The sequence below is a fragment of the Colossoma macropomum genome, unplaced genomic scaffold (genome assembly GCF_904425465.1).
Source record: "Colossoma macropomum unplaced genomic scaffold, Colossoma_macropomum, whole genome shotgun sequence".
Classification (NCBI taxonomy): Eukaryota; Metazoa; Chordata; class Actinopteri; order Characiformes; family Serrasalmidae; genus Colossoma; species Colossoma macropomum.
In genome coordinates this window covers 21111-40000 of record NW_023495506.1, presented here as the reverse complement: position 1 = coordinate 40000, position 18890 = coordinate 21111, and the positions used below count along the sequence as shown (strand labels likewise).

General features: G+C 41.9%; 1 pseudogene; it reads right to left on the bottom strand.

The window, feature by feature from the left end:
* The window catches only part of LOC118802248, a 23647-nt pseudogene extending 6523 nt beyond the window's left edge, over window positions 1-17124 (bottom strand).
* Window positions 17125-18890: the final 1766 nt, after the last annotated feature.

The window sequence follows — 18890 nt, the reverse complement described above, 5'->3', positions numbered from 1 at the left end:
TGTTCAACATCCGGAGGATCCGACCCTTTGTCATTCGAGAGGCCACCCAGGTGCTAGTGCAGTCTCTTGTCATCTCAAGGCTTGACTACTGCAACTCGCTCTTGGCTGGTCTTCCGATGCGGCCATCAGGCCTCTGCAACTCATCCAGAATGAAGCAGCTCGGCTTGTCTTCAGTCTCCCAAAGTTCAGCCACGTCACCCCACTGCTGCGCTCCCTTCACTGGCTTCCTGTAGCTGCATCAGATTTAAAACCCTTATGCTTGCCTACAAAGCCAAAAATGGACCAGCCCCTCCCTACTTGATGGCAATGGTCAAAACTCAAACTGTACCACGAGCCCTTCGAGTACAGCTCGGCTTGACCCGCCATCCTTCAAAGTGCGCGGAAGGCAAGCATCAAGACTGTTCTCTGTGCTGGCACCCAGGTGGTGGAACGAACTCCCACTGGCTGTCCGTACAGCAGAGTCTCTCGCTGTCTTCAAACGCAGACTGAAGACCGTCTCTTTATACAGCACTTAAATGAGCACTGAATTAAGTATTGATTGTAATGTATTGTACAGCACTTATATAATGTATTGTATTGCATTGCATTGCACTGCTCTGTGTTTAACTCTGTTCCTTTTTCTCTAGGTGTCAATGACTTTCTGATTCTAGCAGTATCTGAGCTCAGGACTGGCTTTCTCTCTAACCTATTGGGAACTAGCGAAGATACTTTCTCTGGACAGACAAAGCACTTTTTGTAAGTCCCTCTGGATAAGAGTGTCTGCTAAATGATGTAAATGTACTGCAGGACAGGTGAGGTAGAGACAGAGAATAGAGAGAGACTGCAGGACAGGTGAGGTAGAGACAGAGAATAGAGAGAGACTGCAGGACAGGTGAGGTAGAGACAGCGGAGAGAGACTGCAAGACAGGTGAGGTAGAGACAGAGAAGAGAGAGAGACTGCAGGACAGGTGAGGTAGAGACAGCGGAGAGAGACTGCAAGACAGGTTAGGTAGAGACGGGGAGGGAGTGTGAGTGCAGGACAGGTAAGGAAGAGACAGAGGAGAGAGAGACTGCAGGATAGGTGAGGCAGAGACAGAGAAGAGAGAGAGACTGCAGGACAGGTGAGGCAGAGACAGAGGAGAGAGAGAGACTGCAGGACAGGTGAGGCAGAGACAGAGAAGAGAGAGAGACTGCAGGACAGGTAAGGTAGAGACAGAGGGGGGAGTGTGAGTGCAGGACAGGTAAGGAAGAGACAGAGGAGAAAGAGACTGCAGGACAGGTGAGGTAGAGAGGGGGGGGGAGTGTGAGTGCAGGACAGGTAAGGAAGAGACAGAGGAGAGAGAGACTGCAGGACAGGTGAGGTAGAGACAGGGGGGGTGTGAGTGCAGGACAGGTAAGGAAGAGACAGAGGAGAAAGAGACTGCAGGACAGGTGAGGTAGAGGGGGGGGGAGTGTGAGTGCAGGACAGGTAAGGAAGAGACAGAGGAGAGAGAGACTGCAGGACAGGTGAGGTAGAGACAGAGGAGAGAAAGCGTGGTCACTGCAGGACAGCCCTGCTGCTCCCGCTCAGTCAGTGCAGTTGAACACATTCCTTTCATAGCCAAAACTGCATGGACGCCCTTCAATTACTGTGTTCAACTATTCCAGCCCCCTCACAGCCACAGCCCTGCATATTTACACAATCTTGGTGAGTGTCAACTCGAGTCACAGTGACCAACACCTGGCAAGGTCTCAACTCTCTGCCTCCTGTTTCTGACCTTTGTGGTTGGGCTGTACTCTCTCTTAGCCAATCAGGAACTTTTAAGGGCAATTAACAGTGAATTTCACCAATTTTTCAAAAAATTTTACTTAATTAAAGGGTTAAGATGTAAACAGAGTCGTTCAGAGTGGTTTGGTGTGAAACGCTCTGTTCTAGAGAAACTTATCGTGAACTGTTCACAGTGGTGGTGATAGGAACCAGACGTCCACCTCTAAAAGCTCCCTCACAGAAAGTTGCTACATGAAATGGTTATGAACTCACTGCATGATGACTGAGACAGTGAGTGCGTTTACATGCACTCAATAATCCGATAATAATCAGATTTCTTCCGTGTGAGTGTTTTATCAACAAAAACGACCAGCTGCAGTTTTTCACACACACACTCACACACACACCAGCCGAGTCTCAGCCAATCAGAGACGACGATGCAGAGGAATGAAGAGATCAAATCAGTGAAATAAAGCGAAACAGAAATGAAACGAGATCAACAAAGTCAAAATCATGAGATCATCAGAGGAAAACTGAGAAATGAGAAAAAAGATCAAAAGAAAAGAGATTAAGTTAATACTAATTTCATTACATTATGAGATCAAACACAGACGGTAATATCAGAGGTGAAGTTGTGAGATTAATGCTGTTAAATGAGGAGATTTACAGTGACACTGAGATGATCAGGTGGTGAAATCACACTAATGTTATTCAACGTGAGAGTGCTGTTGTGACAGAGATGCTCCGGTAACCATGGAGACGACAGGGCTGTCAGTGCTGAACTCACCCAAAACGGTGAGCAGGACTTTCCTGCTGCGGATGCCAGGAACCTTCTTCACTTTGCACCGGTAGGATCCGGTGTCAGACGCTTCCAGTCTCAGGAGGTTTATGGAGGCATCGCCGTTTTTCGGGTTGGGAGAGTCAAAGTCAACTCGGCCCTTCAGAGGAGGATAGTAATTCTCATAGAGCCGATAACCCGAATACACGATCACCTAGAGAGAGAGAGAGAGAGAGAGAGAGAGAAAATAATTAATGAATAATTCATAGTAGATATTAAATAATTTATTGTAGTCAATAATTCATTGTAGACACTGAATAATTCAGAGTAAACAGTGTACAACAATTATAAACATTAATAAATAAATACATTACGTAACAGAACCTGCTCACTCCAAACCAAGACCCGCCCACTCTGTGCCAGCACCTGTAGACTCCGAGTCATGGTCCGCCCACTCCGAGCTACCGCACAGCCACTCCGAACCACAGAACACCCACTCCAAGACAGCAACAACTCATTCCGGACCAGGGCCCACCAACTTAGAGCTTGTACTTTTATGCCCCCGTCCACTCCGACCCACAGCCCACCCACTCTAAGCTAGGCCACATGAAGAAAAAAAAAAAACACAAACACGCATACCTGAAGATTCGGATACTGTCATCCTATCCGATTCAAATGGAAACTTCTTAAACGAGGAACAGTTCTTCCCAGGAACCAAAGGCATCAAAGTCTGGAGTCCCAGAACCAGTGATGCAATTCAGATCCTCACTCATGTCATCTCCTGTGAGAAAAGCCATGTAATCGTCCACATTGGCACAAACGACCTAAGGGCACAGCAGGAAAGAGCAGCAGAGTGCGTGAGGAGAGTAGCACAGACCGCCACTCAGACCTTCCCCTCCACCAAGATCACCATCTCCACCATCCTGCCCCGGAGAGATTTCCACCCTGCTACCATCCAGAAGATAAACGCAGAAATCTCCCATGGATGCGCCTTTATGGCCAATGTACACCTGGCACACCATCCCAACCTCAGCTTGCACAGCCTCCACGACCATGTCCACTAGGGGTGTGGGAAAAATCGATTCTTAGATGCATTGCGATGCTAGTTTAGGCTAAACAATATAAACAAGAGCGCAGACTTACTTTGCTCTGCTTTAAGCTTTAGCTTTAGCCGCGTTCCTCTCCTTTCCGCCAGAAAACTTGTCCTCAAAAGTTGATCAGCTTATTGTAAAAAGTCTCTCAGCGTTCGGCTGTTTTACGAGGCTGAAGTCGCTTCTTATTCTCCAGCTTCTTGTTTGAATTTTCCCATTCCACCTTAAATTCTGACTGAGGCGCCGAATGCAAATGCGACACTATTTAAGGTGGACCGGGGAAATACTAAAGAGAAGCAACTTCAGCCTCGCAACTTTTTAGTGTTTGACAGTCTCTCGTTGCAGATTTAACGTACAAGGAAACCAACTGCACTGCATATAAATGCGGATAATGCATCATTGCTATGTGACCTGCAGTCTGCCAGTTCTCAGTCGTTGCAAAACAGGGCTTTCGCGTTAAGTTGCACGTCACATCTCGAAGATATTTTATTGACACAGCGATCTCCACCCTCTACAGCGAGACCAAAACCGAAGTTATGAAATCACTAAAGAAAACGGGGAGGACGACTGTAACATGTGCTGCGTGGACACCCATTACCACCGGATCTTATTTCACTGTAACCACATTTTATCACAGATGAGTGGCAGCAGCATCTCATGCGCTCCAACCAAGACCACTGAACGAGAGCCTTCTTGTTCACTTGCCACATCACTTCCATTTGATTTTATTAATAAAAGATTTTGGAAATAAATTCATTATGGATCATTACAAATACTTTGCTTTAAAACTACCAAGTCCTCAGACAGTAGGAAAAGAAAAATCCTGTATAGAGATGCATCGATAATCGTTTTATAATCGCATCGCAGCCCTCTGAATCGTAATCGAATCGAATCGAATCGTGAGGTGCCTAGAGATTCCCACCCCTAATGTCCACCTATCCAAAGACTTTGTGGGCACCTTTGCCAAAAACCTAAAAGATGTGGCCCTTGGACGCAGCTCCGGCAGCCCCCTACGAAACAGCAGATCACCCAGCCTACATGCAGCCAGACAACTCCATCACCCAGAAAGATCAGCGCGCACCCTATCATTCATCACTACCACCCCCTGCCTCCGCACAGCCTTTCCACCCCCAGAGCAACCCCAGCTCGCCGGACCACCAACCTGCACAGACACACCACACCTAGCCCAGCAACCCGCCCACCACCGACCAGCAAAATGCACCCACTACCGGTCCCCAGCCCCAGCAGGCAGCCGCTGAAGCAGAGCTATGCCAATGTAGTGAAGAATCCAGCCTCCACAAGCACTACAGACCTGGGCGAGATCAAACAGCTGCTCAATCTCATATGCACCAAACTGCTGAGCTAAGTTCTGAGTTCACTGCTCACACTATGAGACTGTAATTACATAGTTTATTAATGACTGTCTATATGTTACACACACCAATAGTCCCCCTCACTTACACAGGTTTATCTCCTTTTAAAATCTATTTTATTTGTACTTGCATTCATGTTAAAAATGAAACCCTTATCTACTTCTATGTGGAACAGTCAGGGCATAAAATCATCTCTGTTTGGATACAAAAGTAAAAACCATGAACTTACAAAAAACACTGACATTATCATCCTACAGGAAACCTGGTGTAAATCAGACAGCATCACTCACTGTCCCACAAACTACAAAGAAATCATCATTCCCTCTGTTCAACACCCTCATATCAAGGTAGAGATTCAGGTGGAATTATTATCTGGTACAAATCAGAGCTATCCAAATTCATAGTCCCGCTGAAACTTGAAAAATCACACATTTGGCTTAAAATTAAAAAGGAAATCACCGACACTCCAAAAGACCTTTTCTTATGCACAGTCTACATCCCTCCCAGTGAATCCCCTTATTATAATGAAGACATTTTCCCCAGTCTGCACCATCAGATCAGCAGCTTCCAGGCCCAGGGAAGTGTGCTGATCTGTGGGGACCTGAATGCTCGCACTGGATCTCTACCTGACTTCAACACAGAGCAAGGTAACAATTATATATTCAGACACCGACACCCAGGAAATATCACCAACCTCCCCGATACAATTCGGATTCACAGGTGAACAAAACGGAAAGGACCTCCTGCAGCTCTGTCAGAGTCTGGGTCTGTACATTGTCAGCGGTAGGTTACGAGGGGACTCTTTAGGGAGATTTACCTTCTGCTCACCTCTTGGAAACAGTACAGTAGATTATATGATAACAGACAATGAACAGTGAACACAGCCTGGCCGTACAGAATGACCACCATAAGAACACAGTACAGACTCAGTGAACAGTGGAGCCTGGCCATACAGAATGACCACCATAAGAACACAGTACAGACTCAGTGAACACAGCCTGGCCGTACAGACTGACCACTATAAGAACACAGTACAGACTCAGTGAACACAGCCTGGCCATACAGAATGACCACCATAAGAACACAGTACAGACTCAGTGAACAGTGGAGCCTGGCCATACAGAATGACCACCATAAGAACACAGTACAGACTCAGTGAACACAGCCTGGCCGTACAGACTGACCACTATAAGAACACAGTACAGACTCAGTGAACACAGCCTGGCCATACAGAATGACCACCATAAGAACACAGTACAGACTCAGTGAACACAGCCTGGCCGTACAGACCAGCCGCTATAAGAACACAGTACCAACTCAGTGAATGCAGCCTGGCCGTGCAGACCAGCCGCAATTAGAGATGAAACGGTTACCGGTTTCACGGTAAACCGTGGTAAAATTAATGACGGTTAGTAGTACCGTTTGAACTTTAAAGTATCGTTAAAACCGCGGTCGATTACCGCGGTGTGAAAACTCAGAGAGTCGGAGATATTTCAGCCTTCTAAGAAGACCAAGTCTGACGTTTGGTCATATTTTGGGTTTTATAAGGATGCAGAAGGAAAGTTAATTGAAGATGACCACCCTGTCTGCAGAACATGCTGAAAGAAAATAGCAGCGAAAGGGGGCAACACATCAAACTTTACGAGTCATTTCGCAACCACCACCCGCTACTTTTTAGAGAATGCAAGGTTAACTTTAACGTAGAAGTCTGTGGGGACTTCGAAATAGAAGAAATGTCACGGTTTGTGTGGTTTAACCTATGCTTATGGTTCGTTAATAATATAAAATGAAGCTTTTAGTGTCAAAAAAAAGAAAAACAATCGGTGAATCAACTGTGAATCGAAACTAAAGCGTTTAACATATTTCTGTGGAGCAGAGTCTCCAAAATGAGCTCTGAGTTAAGTCACACAAGCTCTGGAACGAGACGCTGCAGAAGTTCAATCTGCACAGCTCCCCTTTCTCGTCTCGCTTGCAGTGTTTACTGTCTGAGAGGAGAATAACACCGTCTCAAATCACTCAGTGTCCCCTACATAGAGCGCTACTGTTCAAACAAGCACGATCATCATTAACCAGCAGTTGAGTTTTAAATAGGGAATTTGTAACCTGTTGTTAATGTTGATTATAGATGACTTAGTCGAACGTTTCCTGCACTCTTTGGGTGAAGTATTTTCTATTTCATGATCTATGAAGTGCACTACATAGGGAAGATAGTGTGCTTTGAGACGGGACCTTGTGCGAGTAAACGCTGTGTGCCGCTTTTAGGAAAAGCAGAGTTTCAGAGATTAAACTTTAGGAGTGTTTCTGCCGCAGCTCAGATGCGCGTTAATTTTAAGTTGTGTTTTAGTTTTAAATGCTTTTAGAGAAGCAGCTCCACAGGTGAAGACACACTGTGTGAGTTCTACACTGTTTGCACTGGTCATGCAATTCCTCTGTGATTTTGGCTGTTTTTCCTGGTGCACTGTATTGATTAGGGGTTCAGCACCACAACGGCAGAATAATGCTGCAGTTGCAGTTCGGACAGAAATCCCCCGAGTGCAGCACTTCTTAGAAGTAGTCATTTTCCATTAAGACCCACCTCAGAGTTGGTCGAGATTTAATTCTCTATGCAGGAAAATCCATAGTTATTGCAATTAATAATAATAATAATAATAATAATAATAATAAGAAGAAGAAGAAGAAGAAGAAGAATAACAGTAATAATAATAATAACAGTAATAATAATACATTTGCTATTCTTTCGTTTACAGAGTATTACAAGTATTGTAAGTAATACATAAGTAATACTAAAAATGTATTGACCTTATTTTTTAATGTTTATGCAAATAAAAAGTGCATATTGCTGCCAATTCTATTTGTGTTAATATAAAAGTTGGTGAAACGAGTTTCAGTTTGTGTATCAGTATTTATTTTTTTATTTATTTTACTTTTCAAAACATTTGAACAATATCGCGATAATACCGATAATCGTGATAATTTTGGTCATGATAATCGTGATATGAAATTTTAATATCGTTTCATCTCTAGCCGCAATAAGAACACAGTACAAACTCAGTGAACACAGCCTGGCCGTGCAGACCAGCCGCTATAACAACACAGTACAGACTCAGTGACCACAGCCTGGCCGTGCAGACCAGCCTCTATAACAACACAGTACAGACTCAGTGAACACAGTCTGGCCGTGAAGACTGGCCACTATAAGAACACAGCACAGATCTCTGTGCTTTACCAGCGTATCTTCAAGAGGAACATTCCAGCTTTAAGGTCAGATCTCTATAGTTGACCAGTGTATCTACACCATTCAGCTTAACTGTGAGCTCCAGCTTTAACTGTGAGCTTTAAACTCCACTAACTGTGTGTGTGTTTGTGTCCACAAATTAATCAGTCACAGACACTCACAGCCGACAGACAGCCAGTCACAGACACTCACAGCCGACAGACAGCCAGTCACAGACACTCACAGCCGACAGACAGCCAGTCACAGACACTCACAGCCGAAAGACAGTCAGTCACCGACACTCACAGCCGACTGACAGTCAGTCACCGACACTCACAGCCGACTGACAGTCAGTCACCGACACTCACAGCCGACAGACAGCCAGTCACAGACACTCACAGCCGACAGACAGTCAGTCACAGACACTCACAGCCGACAGACAGTCAGTCACAGACACTCACAGCCGACAGACAGTCAGTCACAGACACTCACAGCCGACTGACAGTCAGTCACCGACACTCACAGCCGACAGACAGCCAGTCACAGACACTCACAGCCGACAGACAGTCAGTCACAGACACTCACAGCCGACAGACAGTGAGTCACAGACACTCACAGCCGACAGACGGTCAGTCACCGACACTCACAGCCGACAGACAGTGAGTCACAGACACTCACAGCCGACAGACGGTCAGTCACCGACACTCACAGCCGACAGACGGTCAGTCACCGACACTCACAGCCGACAGACGGTCAGTCACCGACAATCAGAGCCGACAGACGGTCAGTCACAGACACTCACAGCCGACAGACGGTCAGTCACCGACACTCACAGCCGACAGACAGTCAGTCACCGACACTCACAGCCAACAGACAGTCAGTCACCGACACTCACAGCCGACAGACAGTCAGTCACCGACAATCAGAGCCGACAGACAGTCACCGACACTCACAGCCGACAGACAGTCAGTCACCGACACTCACAGCCAACAGACAGTCAGTCACCGACACTCACAGCCAACAGACAGTCAGTCACCGACACTCACAGCCGACAGACAGTCAGTCACCGACACTCACAGCCGACAGACAGTCAATCACCGACACTCACAGCCGACAGACAGTCAGTCACCGACACTCACAGCCGACAGACGGTCAGTCACCGACAATCAGAGCCGACAGACGGTCAGTCACCGACAATCAGAGCCGACAGACGGTCAGTCACAGACACTCACAGCCGACAGACGGTCAGTCACCGACACTCACAGCCGACAGACAGTCAGTCACCAACACTCACAGCCAACAGACAGTCAGTCACCGACACTCACAGCCGACAGACAGTCAGTCACCGACAATCAGAGCCGACAGACGGTCAGTGACCGACAATCAGAGCCGACAGTCAGTCACCGACACTCACAGCCGACAGACAGTCAGTCACCGACACTCACAGCCGACAGTCAGTCACCGACACTCACAGCCAACAGACAGTCAGTCACCGACACTCACAGCCAACAGACAGTCAGTCACAGACACTCACAGCCGACAGACAGTCAGTCACCGACACTCACAGCCGACAGACAGTCAATCACCGACACTCACAGCCGACAGACAGTCAGTCACCGACACTCACAGCCGACAGACGGTCAGTCACCAACAACCAGAGCCGACAGATGGTCAGTCACCGACAATCAGAGCCGACAGATGGTCAGTCACAGACACAGCTGACAGACGGTCAGTCACCGACACAGCCGAAAGACGGTCAGTCACCAACATTCAGAGCCAACAGATGGTCAGTCGCTGACATTCATATAGTTTTCAAACACACTGTGAGAACAACTCACATACTCAAACACACTTACACACACATTAACACACACTCACCACCATGTCCTCTTCCCAGTTGTCCGAAGGTTTGATTGTCCACTCGATCTCCAGCGGTCCAGAGTCCTCTGCAGCCAGAGTGAAGTGACAGTCCAGCTTCACACCTTCACCATTGGCCTTCTCTATGAAGGTTGGTCCAGTGGAGTTGATCTCCAATCCACATACTGAACCTACACACACACACACACACACACACACACACACACACACACACACACACACACACACACACACGAAGTTACAGCTGTCAGAGAGAGTTTCTGAACACACACTACACACTACAAAACACACACAGACATCAATACAGTGTTACAGTAATACATAGCATCAGCACAGCTCTACAGTAATAAATAAAAACACTAGCGTATTATCACATCAGCACAGCACTACAGTAATAAATAAAAACACTAGCGTATTATCACATCAGCACAGCACTACAGTAATAAATAAAAACACTACCGTATTATCACATCAGCGCAGCTCTACAATAATAAATAAAAACACTACCGTATTATCACATCAGCACAGCTCTACAGTAATAAATAAAAACACTACCGTATTATCACATCAGCACAGCACTACAGTAATAAATAAAAACACTACCGTATTATCACATCAGCACAGCTCTACAGTAATAAATAAAAACACTACCGTATTATCACATCAGCACAGCACTACAGTAATAAATAAAAACACTACCGTATTATCACATCAGCGCAGCTCTACAATAATAAATAAAAACACTACCGTATTATCACATCGGCGCAGCTCTACAGTAATAAAAACACTACCGTATTATCACATCGGCGCAGCTCTACAATAATAAATAAAAACACTACCGTATTATCACATCGGCGCAGCACTACAGTAATAAATAAAAACACTACCGTATTATCACATCAGCGCAGCTCTACAATAATAAATAAAAACACTACCGTATTATCACATCAGCACAGCACTACAGTAATAAATAAAAACACTACCGTATTATCACATCAGCGCAGCTCTACAATAACAAATAAAAACACTACCGTATTATCACATCAGCACAGCTCTACAGTAATAAATAAAAACACTACCGTATTATCACATCGGCGCAGCTCTACAGTAATAAATAAAAACACTACCGTATTATCACATCAGCTCTACAGAAATAAATAAAAACACTAGCGTATTATCACATCAGCACAGCTCTACAGTAATAAATAAAAACACTACCGTATTATCACATCAGCACAGCTCTACAGTAATAAATAAAAACACTACCGTATTATCACATCAGCTCTACAGTAATAAATAAAAACAGTACCGTATTATCACATCAGAGCAGCTCTACAGTAATAAATAAAAACACTACCGTATTATCACATCAGCACAGCTCTACAGTAATAAATAAAAACACTACCGTATTATCACATCAGCGCAGCTCTACAATAATAAATAAAAACACTACAGTATTATCACATCAGCGCAGCTCTACAGTAATAAATAAAAACACTACCGTATTATCACATCAGCGCAGCTCTACAATAATAAATAAAAACACTACAGTATTATCACATCAGCACAGCATTACAGTAATAAATAAAAACACTACAGTATTATCACATCAGAGCAGCACTACAGTTATAAATAAAAACACTACCGTATTATCACATCAGCACAGCACTACAGTAATAAATAAAAACACTACCGTATTATCACATCAGCACAGCTCTACAGTAATAAATAAAAACACTACCGTATTATCACATCAGCGCAGCTCTACAGTTATATATAAAAACACTACCGTATTATCACATCGGCACTACAGTAATAAATAAAAACACTAGCGTATTATCACATCAGCGCAGCACTACAGTAATAAATAAAAACACTAGCGTATTATCACATCAGCACAGCACTACAGTAATAAATAAAAACACTAGCGTATTATCACATCAGCGCAGCACTACAGTAATAAATAAAAACACTACCGTATTATCACATCAGCACAGCACTACAGTAATAAATAAAAACACTAGCGTATTATCACATCAGCTCTACAGTAATAAATAAAAACACTACCGTATTATCACATCAGCACAGCACTACAGTAATAAATAAAAACACTAGCGTATTATCACATCAGCTCTACAGTAATAAATAAAAACACTACCGTATTATCACATCAGCACAGCACTACAGTAATAAATAAAAACACTACCGTATTATCACATCAGCGCAGCACTACAGTAGTAAATAAAAACACTAGCGTATTATCACATCAGCACAGCACTACAGTAATACATAAAAACACTAGCGTATTATCACATCAGCACAGCTCTACAGTAATAAATAAAAACACTACCGTATTATCACATCAGCTCTACAGTAATAAATAAAAACACTAGCGTATTATCACATCAGCTCTACAGTAATAAATAAAAACACTACCGTATTATCACATCAGCTCTACAGTAATAAATAAAAACACTACCGTATTATCACATCAGCACAGCACTACAGTAATAAATAAAAACACTAGCGTATTATCACATCAGCACAGCACTACAGTAATAAATAAAAACACTACCGTATTATCACATCAGCTCTACAGTAATAAATAAAAACACTAGCGTATTATCACATCAGCTCTACAGTAATAAATAAAAACACTACCGTATTATCACATCAGCTCTACAGTAATAAATAAAAACACTACCGTATTATCACATCAGCACAGCACTACAGTAATAAATAAAAACACTACCGTATTATCACATCAGCACAGCACTACAGTAATAAATAAAAACACTACCGTATTATCACATCAGCGCAGCACTACAGTAATAAATAAAAACACTACAGTATTATCACATCAGCTCTACAGTAATAAATAAAAACACTACCGTATTATCACATCAGCACAGCACTACAGTAATAAATAAAAACACTAGCGTATTATCACATCAGCACAGCACTACAGTAATAAATAAAAACACTAGCGTATTATCACATCAGCACAGCACTACAGCAATAAATAAAAACACTAGCGTATTATCACATCAGCACAGCTCTACAGTAATAAATAAAAACACTAGCGTATTATCACATCAGCGCAGCTCTACAGTAATAAATAAAAACACTAGCGTATTATCACATCAGCGCAGCTCTACAGTAATAAATAAAAACACTACCGTATTATCACATCAGCACAGCACTACAGTAATAAATAAAAACACCAGCGTATTATCACATCAGCACAGCACTACAGTTATAAATAAAAACACTACCGTATTATCACATCAGCGCAGCTCTACAGTAATAAATAAAAACACTAGCGTATTATCACATCAGCTCTACAGTAATAAATAAAAACACTACCGTATTATCACATCAGCGCAGCTCTACAGTAATAAATAAAAACACTAGCGTATTATCACATCAGCTCTACAGTAATAAATAAAAACACTACTGTATTATCACATCAGCTCTACAGTAATAAATAAAAACACTAGCGTATTATCACATCAGCTCTACAGTAATAAATAAAAACACTACCGTATTATCACATCAGCGCAGCTCTACAGTAATAAATAAAAACACTAGCGTATTATCACATCAGCACTACAGTAATAAATAAAAACACTACCGTATTATCACATCAGCGCAGCTCTACAGTAATAAATAAAAACACTACCGTATTATCACATCAGCACAGCACTACAGTAATAAATAAAAACACTACCGTATTATCACATCAGCTCTACAGTAATAAATAAAAACACTACCGTATTATCACATCAGCGCAGCTCTACAGTAATAAATAAAAACACTAGCGTATTATCACATCAGCACTACAGTAATAAATAAAAACACTAGCGTATTATCACATCAGCGCAGCTCTACAGTAATAAATAAAAACACTACCGTATTATCACATCAGCACAGCACTACAGTAATAAATAAAAACACTACCATATTATCACATCAGCGCAGCACTACAGTAATAAATAAAAACACTACCGTATTATCACATCAGCACAGCACTACAGTAATAAATAAAAACACTACCGTATTATCACATCAGCACAGCACTACAGTAATAAATAAAAACACTACCGTATTATCACATCAGCTCTACAGTAATAAATAAAAACACTACCGTATTATCACATCAGCACAGCACTACAGTAATAAATAAAAACACTACCGTATTATCACATCAGCTCTACAGTAATAAATAAAAACACTACCGTATTATCACATCAGCACAGCTCTACAGTAATAAATAAAAACACTACCGTATTATCACATCAGCACAGCTCTACAGTAATAAATAAAAACACTACCGTATTATCACATCAGCTCTACAGTAATAAATAAAAACACTAGCGTATTATCACATCAGCACAGCACTACAGTAGTAAATAAAAACACTACCGTATTATCACATCAGCTCTACAGTAATAAATAAAAACACTAGCGTATTATCACATCAGCACAGCACTACAGTAATAAATAAAAACACTACCGTATTATCACATCAGCTCTACAGTAATAAATAAAAACACTAGCGTATTATCACATCAGCACAGCACTACAGTAGTAAATAAAAACACTACCGTATTATCACATCAGCTCTACAGTAATAAATAAAAACACTAGCGTATTATCACATCAGCACAGCACTACAGTAATAAATAAAAACACTACCGTATTATCACATCAGCTCTACAGTAATAAATAAAAACACTAGCGTATTATCACATCAGCACAGCACTACAGTAATAAATAAAAACACTACCGTATTATCACATCAGCTCTACAGTAATAAATAAAAACACTAGCGTATTATCACATCAGCACAGCACTACAGTAATAAATAAAAACACTACCGTATTATCACATCAGCTCTACAGTAATAAATAAAACACTACCGTATTATCACATCAGCACAGCACTACAGTAATAAATAAAAACACTACCGTATTATCACATCAGCACAGCTCTACAGTAATAAATAAAAACACTACCGTATTATCACATCAGCGCAGCACTACAGTAATAAATAAAAACACTACCGTATTATCACATCAGCACAGCACTACAGTAATAAATAAAAACACTACCGTATTATCACATCAGCGCAGCACTACAGTAATAAATAAAAACACTACAGTATTATCACATCAGCACAGCTCTACAGTAATAAATAAAAACACTACCGTATTATCACATCAGCACAGCACTACAGTAATAAATAAAAACACTACCGTATTATCACATCAGCACAGCACTACAGTAATAAATAAAAACACTACCGTATTATCACATCAGCGCAGCTCTACAGTAATAAATAAAAACACTACCGTATTATCACATCAGCACAGCACTGCAGTAATAAATAAAAGTGGGTGGTCCTGCTTTCTGCCCAGTGAGCACTGGGATACGCTCCAGCACCCCCCCCAGTCCAGGAGGATAAGCGGTGTAGATGACGAGTAACTAAATTGGAACACTGGACCTGCTGATTATCTTCCCTCTAACGCTGCACGTTCTCACACTGTGAGCTGTGATATGTCTGAACTCCACACTCCATCAGCCTCTTCAGTTCAGTGAAGGAGGTAAAGAGGACAGCAGCCGTCAGTCAGACAGAAGCACTCCTGATTCCTCTCGTTGTCACTAACTAGGTTTAAGAGCAGCTTCTGTTTGGTTGGAATAAAACCTGCAGCCTCACCGACACACTGTGGATCAGACCACTGACCCCTGATCTTCAAGACGAGAGCACAGAGTGCGGATCATAGATTTATGTTAAATTATGGTGAGAGTAGGACGGAACATTTTCAGGAAAATATGTAATCGCTGAAAACACTATTAAATACCAGTATTATGACTGAGATTTAAATTGTGATTACTTTGTAGAAATTAAGATCCGAGTCTTTATTTTTTTTCCAAGCAGACCAGAATATCCGTGAGGCTTGACCCTCTGAATGTAGAGTGCCAGACAGCCAGTAAATTGACGTCACAACACATGAAGGTTATTTGCCTTGTATCTTCAGGCAGTTCACAAGCTTTGTGTCATTAGGATAAGTTTCAAGTGGGGAAATTCTAAGACAATGTTTTTGGTAATATATGCTATAATTGCTTTTAAATTGCAGCTCTTCTGTTTTGAAAAGTGCACAAATGTGCAAAATAATCCTGCCAAAATTCTGCTCCCCCAGTAAAATCCCCCCTGTTGAATTTAGAGACATGTGCTTTATATGCTGTAATCTATGAACCAGAAGTCAGGAGAACAAGTTAATCATTCCAGTCCTAATGCATCCCCAGAGATATGAGGGGCATCATTTTGACAGGTTCACACCTTCTGACTATGTAAAGGCTGAAGACTTTTCAGCCAAAATTAATCTTAAACTACACCATTACAACAATTGTTCTTACTGCAATTTTTAATTATAGGCAGCTCTTTTATGCAGTAATGGATACTAATGTGTTCATTTGTCCAGCTATGCAATGAAAGTCTGGTTGCTGAATAATGAGGAGAAAAACAGTCAGCTAATGCTGCAGCGCCAGGTCCTCAGATGTGAGCTTTAGTGCTCCAGACAGAGGTTTAAAGCTGTGTTTAATGTGTCCTAATACTTATCGTCATGACTGAAAGCCATTCAGTCCCACCAGTTCTCAAGTACTGCAACAACAACAATCGTTTTTATTTCGTAATATTAAACTAAATCATCACAGTGAGAGTCTTTGTTTGGCTTTAGCTCTGTTGTGTTGTTCGCTGTGAAGGTAAATTAAAGATAAAGCGTTATTTACACAGAAATAACCTGAGGAATCCTGAGTGCAGCCCGTAACGTCCACATGTTTACGTGAAGCGCGTGCACGCGAGGGTAGGTCGGATTCGGCACAACACCGGTCAGCAAACAAATCAAGTTTAACCCGGTTCGACTCACCTGAAGTCCAAACCGCCAGCAGGCAGAGCAGCGCGGAGGTGGTCAGCTTCATCAGCGCGAGTTTGTCCTGAAAGTGAGAGAAATTCGGACTTTAAACTCATAAATTACTGAGTTTTTCTCTTCCTCGCCCTCGTTTCTTCTCCCGGAGCATCATCAGACACACCCAGCCCAGAGTGCAGCCCTTTCTCTCCACCTGTTTTCCGACAGGCGCCGCCCCTCTGCACTGTGATTGGCTCATGCCCCAGAGAGGGTCGCGTCAAGGGAAGTTCAAACCCAGCTACAAAAACCAGGTCCCGAGCGGCTCCAGCCTTTGGTTTTGGAGATTTCCTCCTAAAAGCTATTAAAGCTCCATATAACGTCTGTTCCCCTCAGTGAGGTTAGCAGCTGGTACGACTGCTCGGTTTGGAGTAGAGCGTGGAATATACAGCAAGGAAGTCCGCTGTCTGCAGAGTTATCTTTATTAGTAGCTCAGATTATATATATCAAATATAATACTGAGGTTCAAAGAGCTGTGAAACGTACTGAAGGATTTTCACAGGTATCCGGTCTTAAAATGAGCACAAACACATCTGTACTGTTTCCACATCTGTACTGTTTCCACATCTGTACTGTTTCCATTAAAATCATGTGACAACAGAAATAAATGGAATAGCTATCAAGAACAAAGTCACTTATTTAGGAGTTGTAGAACAGATGAGAGCGTAGTACGGCTAATTTTTTATTTTTTCAAGGAGAGGTTTAAAAAGATTTCATCTCTGGCTACAGAGAGATCTTTCACTGAATGGAAGGATTGTGTTATCCAAAGCTGAGGGTATCTCCAGATCTGTTTATGTATCTTTATCATGAGACACGCCCCGGAACATCTGCCAAGAGTTAGATAAAATGTAATTCCACTTCATACGGAAGAACAGACCTCATTATTTAAGTAATAATAAAAGTAACGGTGGTTTATAAGGTTTACATTATGAAACCTTAAATAATACATTCACAGTTAACTGGCTTATTAGGCTCACTCAAGAAAAAAATAATATATGGAACACATTTCCAAAGTACTGGTTTAATGTGATGGGTGGTGTAGAATTCTTGCTGAGATGTGACTATAAGATTGAAAAATGACCTGTTAAACTGTCCACATTTCATAATCAGGCTCTACTAGCTTGGACACTGGCTTATAAGCATAAGTTTCCCCTCACAGAGGTATTATTTTGGAATAACAGGAATGTCCATTTTAAGAATAAATCTTTTTTTAAAAAATGGTTTGATAATAATATCAGTGAAACAACTTTTGAACGCTGATGGCTTTTTGTTGACGTATAGTGAATTTGGAGCGCCGGTCACACCTAAAGAATATGCTGTAGTTTTTGACACTAAACCACAACAAATCTCACAGCTTCTCAAGGGTTCAGCAAATAATGACATGGATGTTTTAGGGATGGGCTTTTTATTGGGGTCACTGATATCCCTAAATATAAAAGTACAAACAGGTTTATTAGGAATGTAATATCTAATGAAAGAATTTATAAACAACCATGTTGGTCTTTTGAATTTGGGAACATAAATTGGAATAAAACATGGACAATTTGTGATAAATATTGTATGAATAATAAAATAAAGTGACATTTAAAATTTGACACATCTACCCTGTTAAAGGTGTTTTGGAGAGATTTAGAGTTATTCATGAATGTCCTGCACCTTTTGTGGTTTGGAAAAGGAATCAATTATCCATCTGTTTTTCCAGTGCACTCATACTGAAGTGTTCTGGATTGATGTGGAAAACTTTGTGAGAAGAAAGCCTGGACACTGTGCTACACTGGATGTTTCAGATGTTATTATTTCTTTTTCTATGGACAGATTAGATGTTAAAGTATTTCTTTTTGTACAATACTTAATTATTAAGAAGA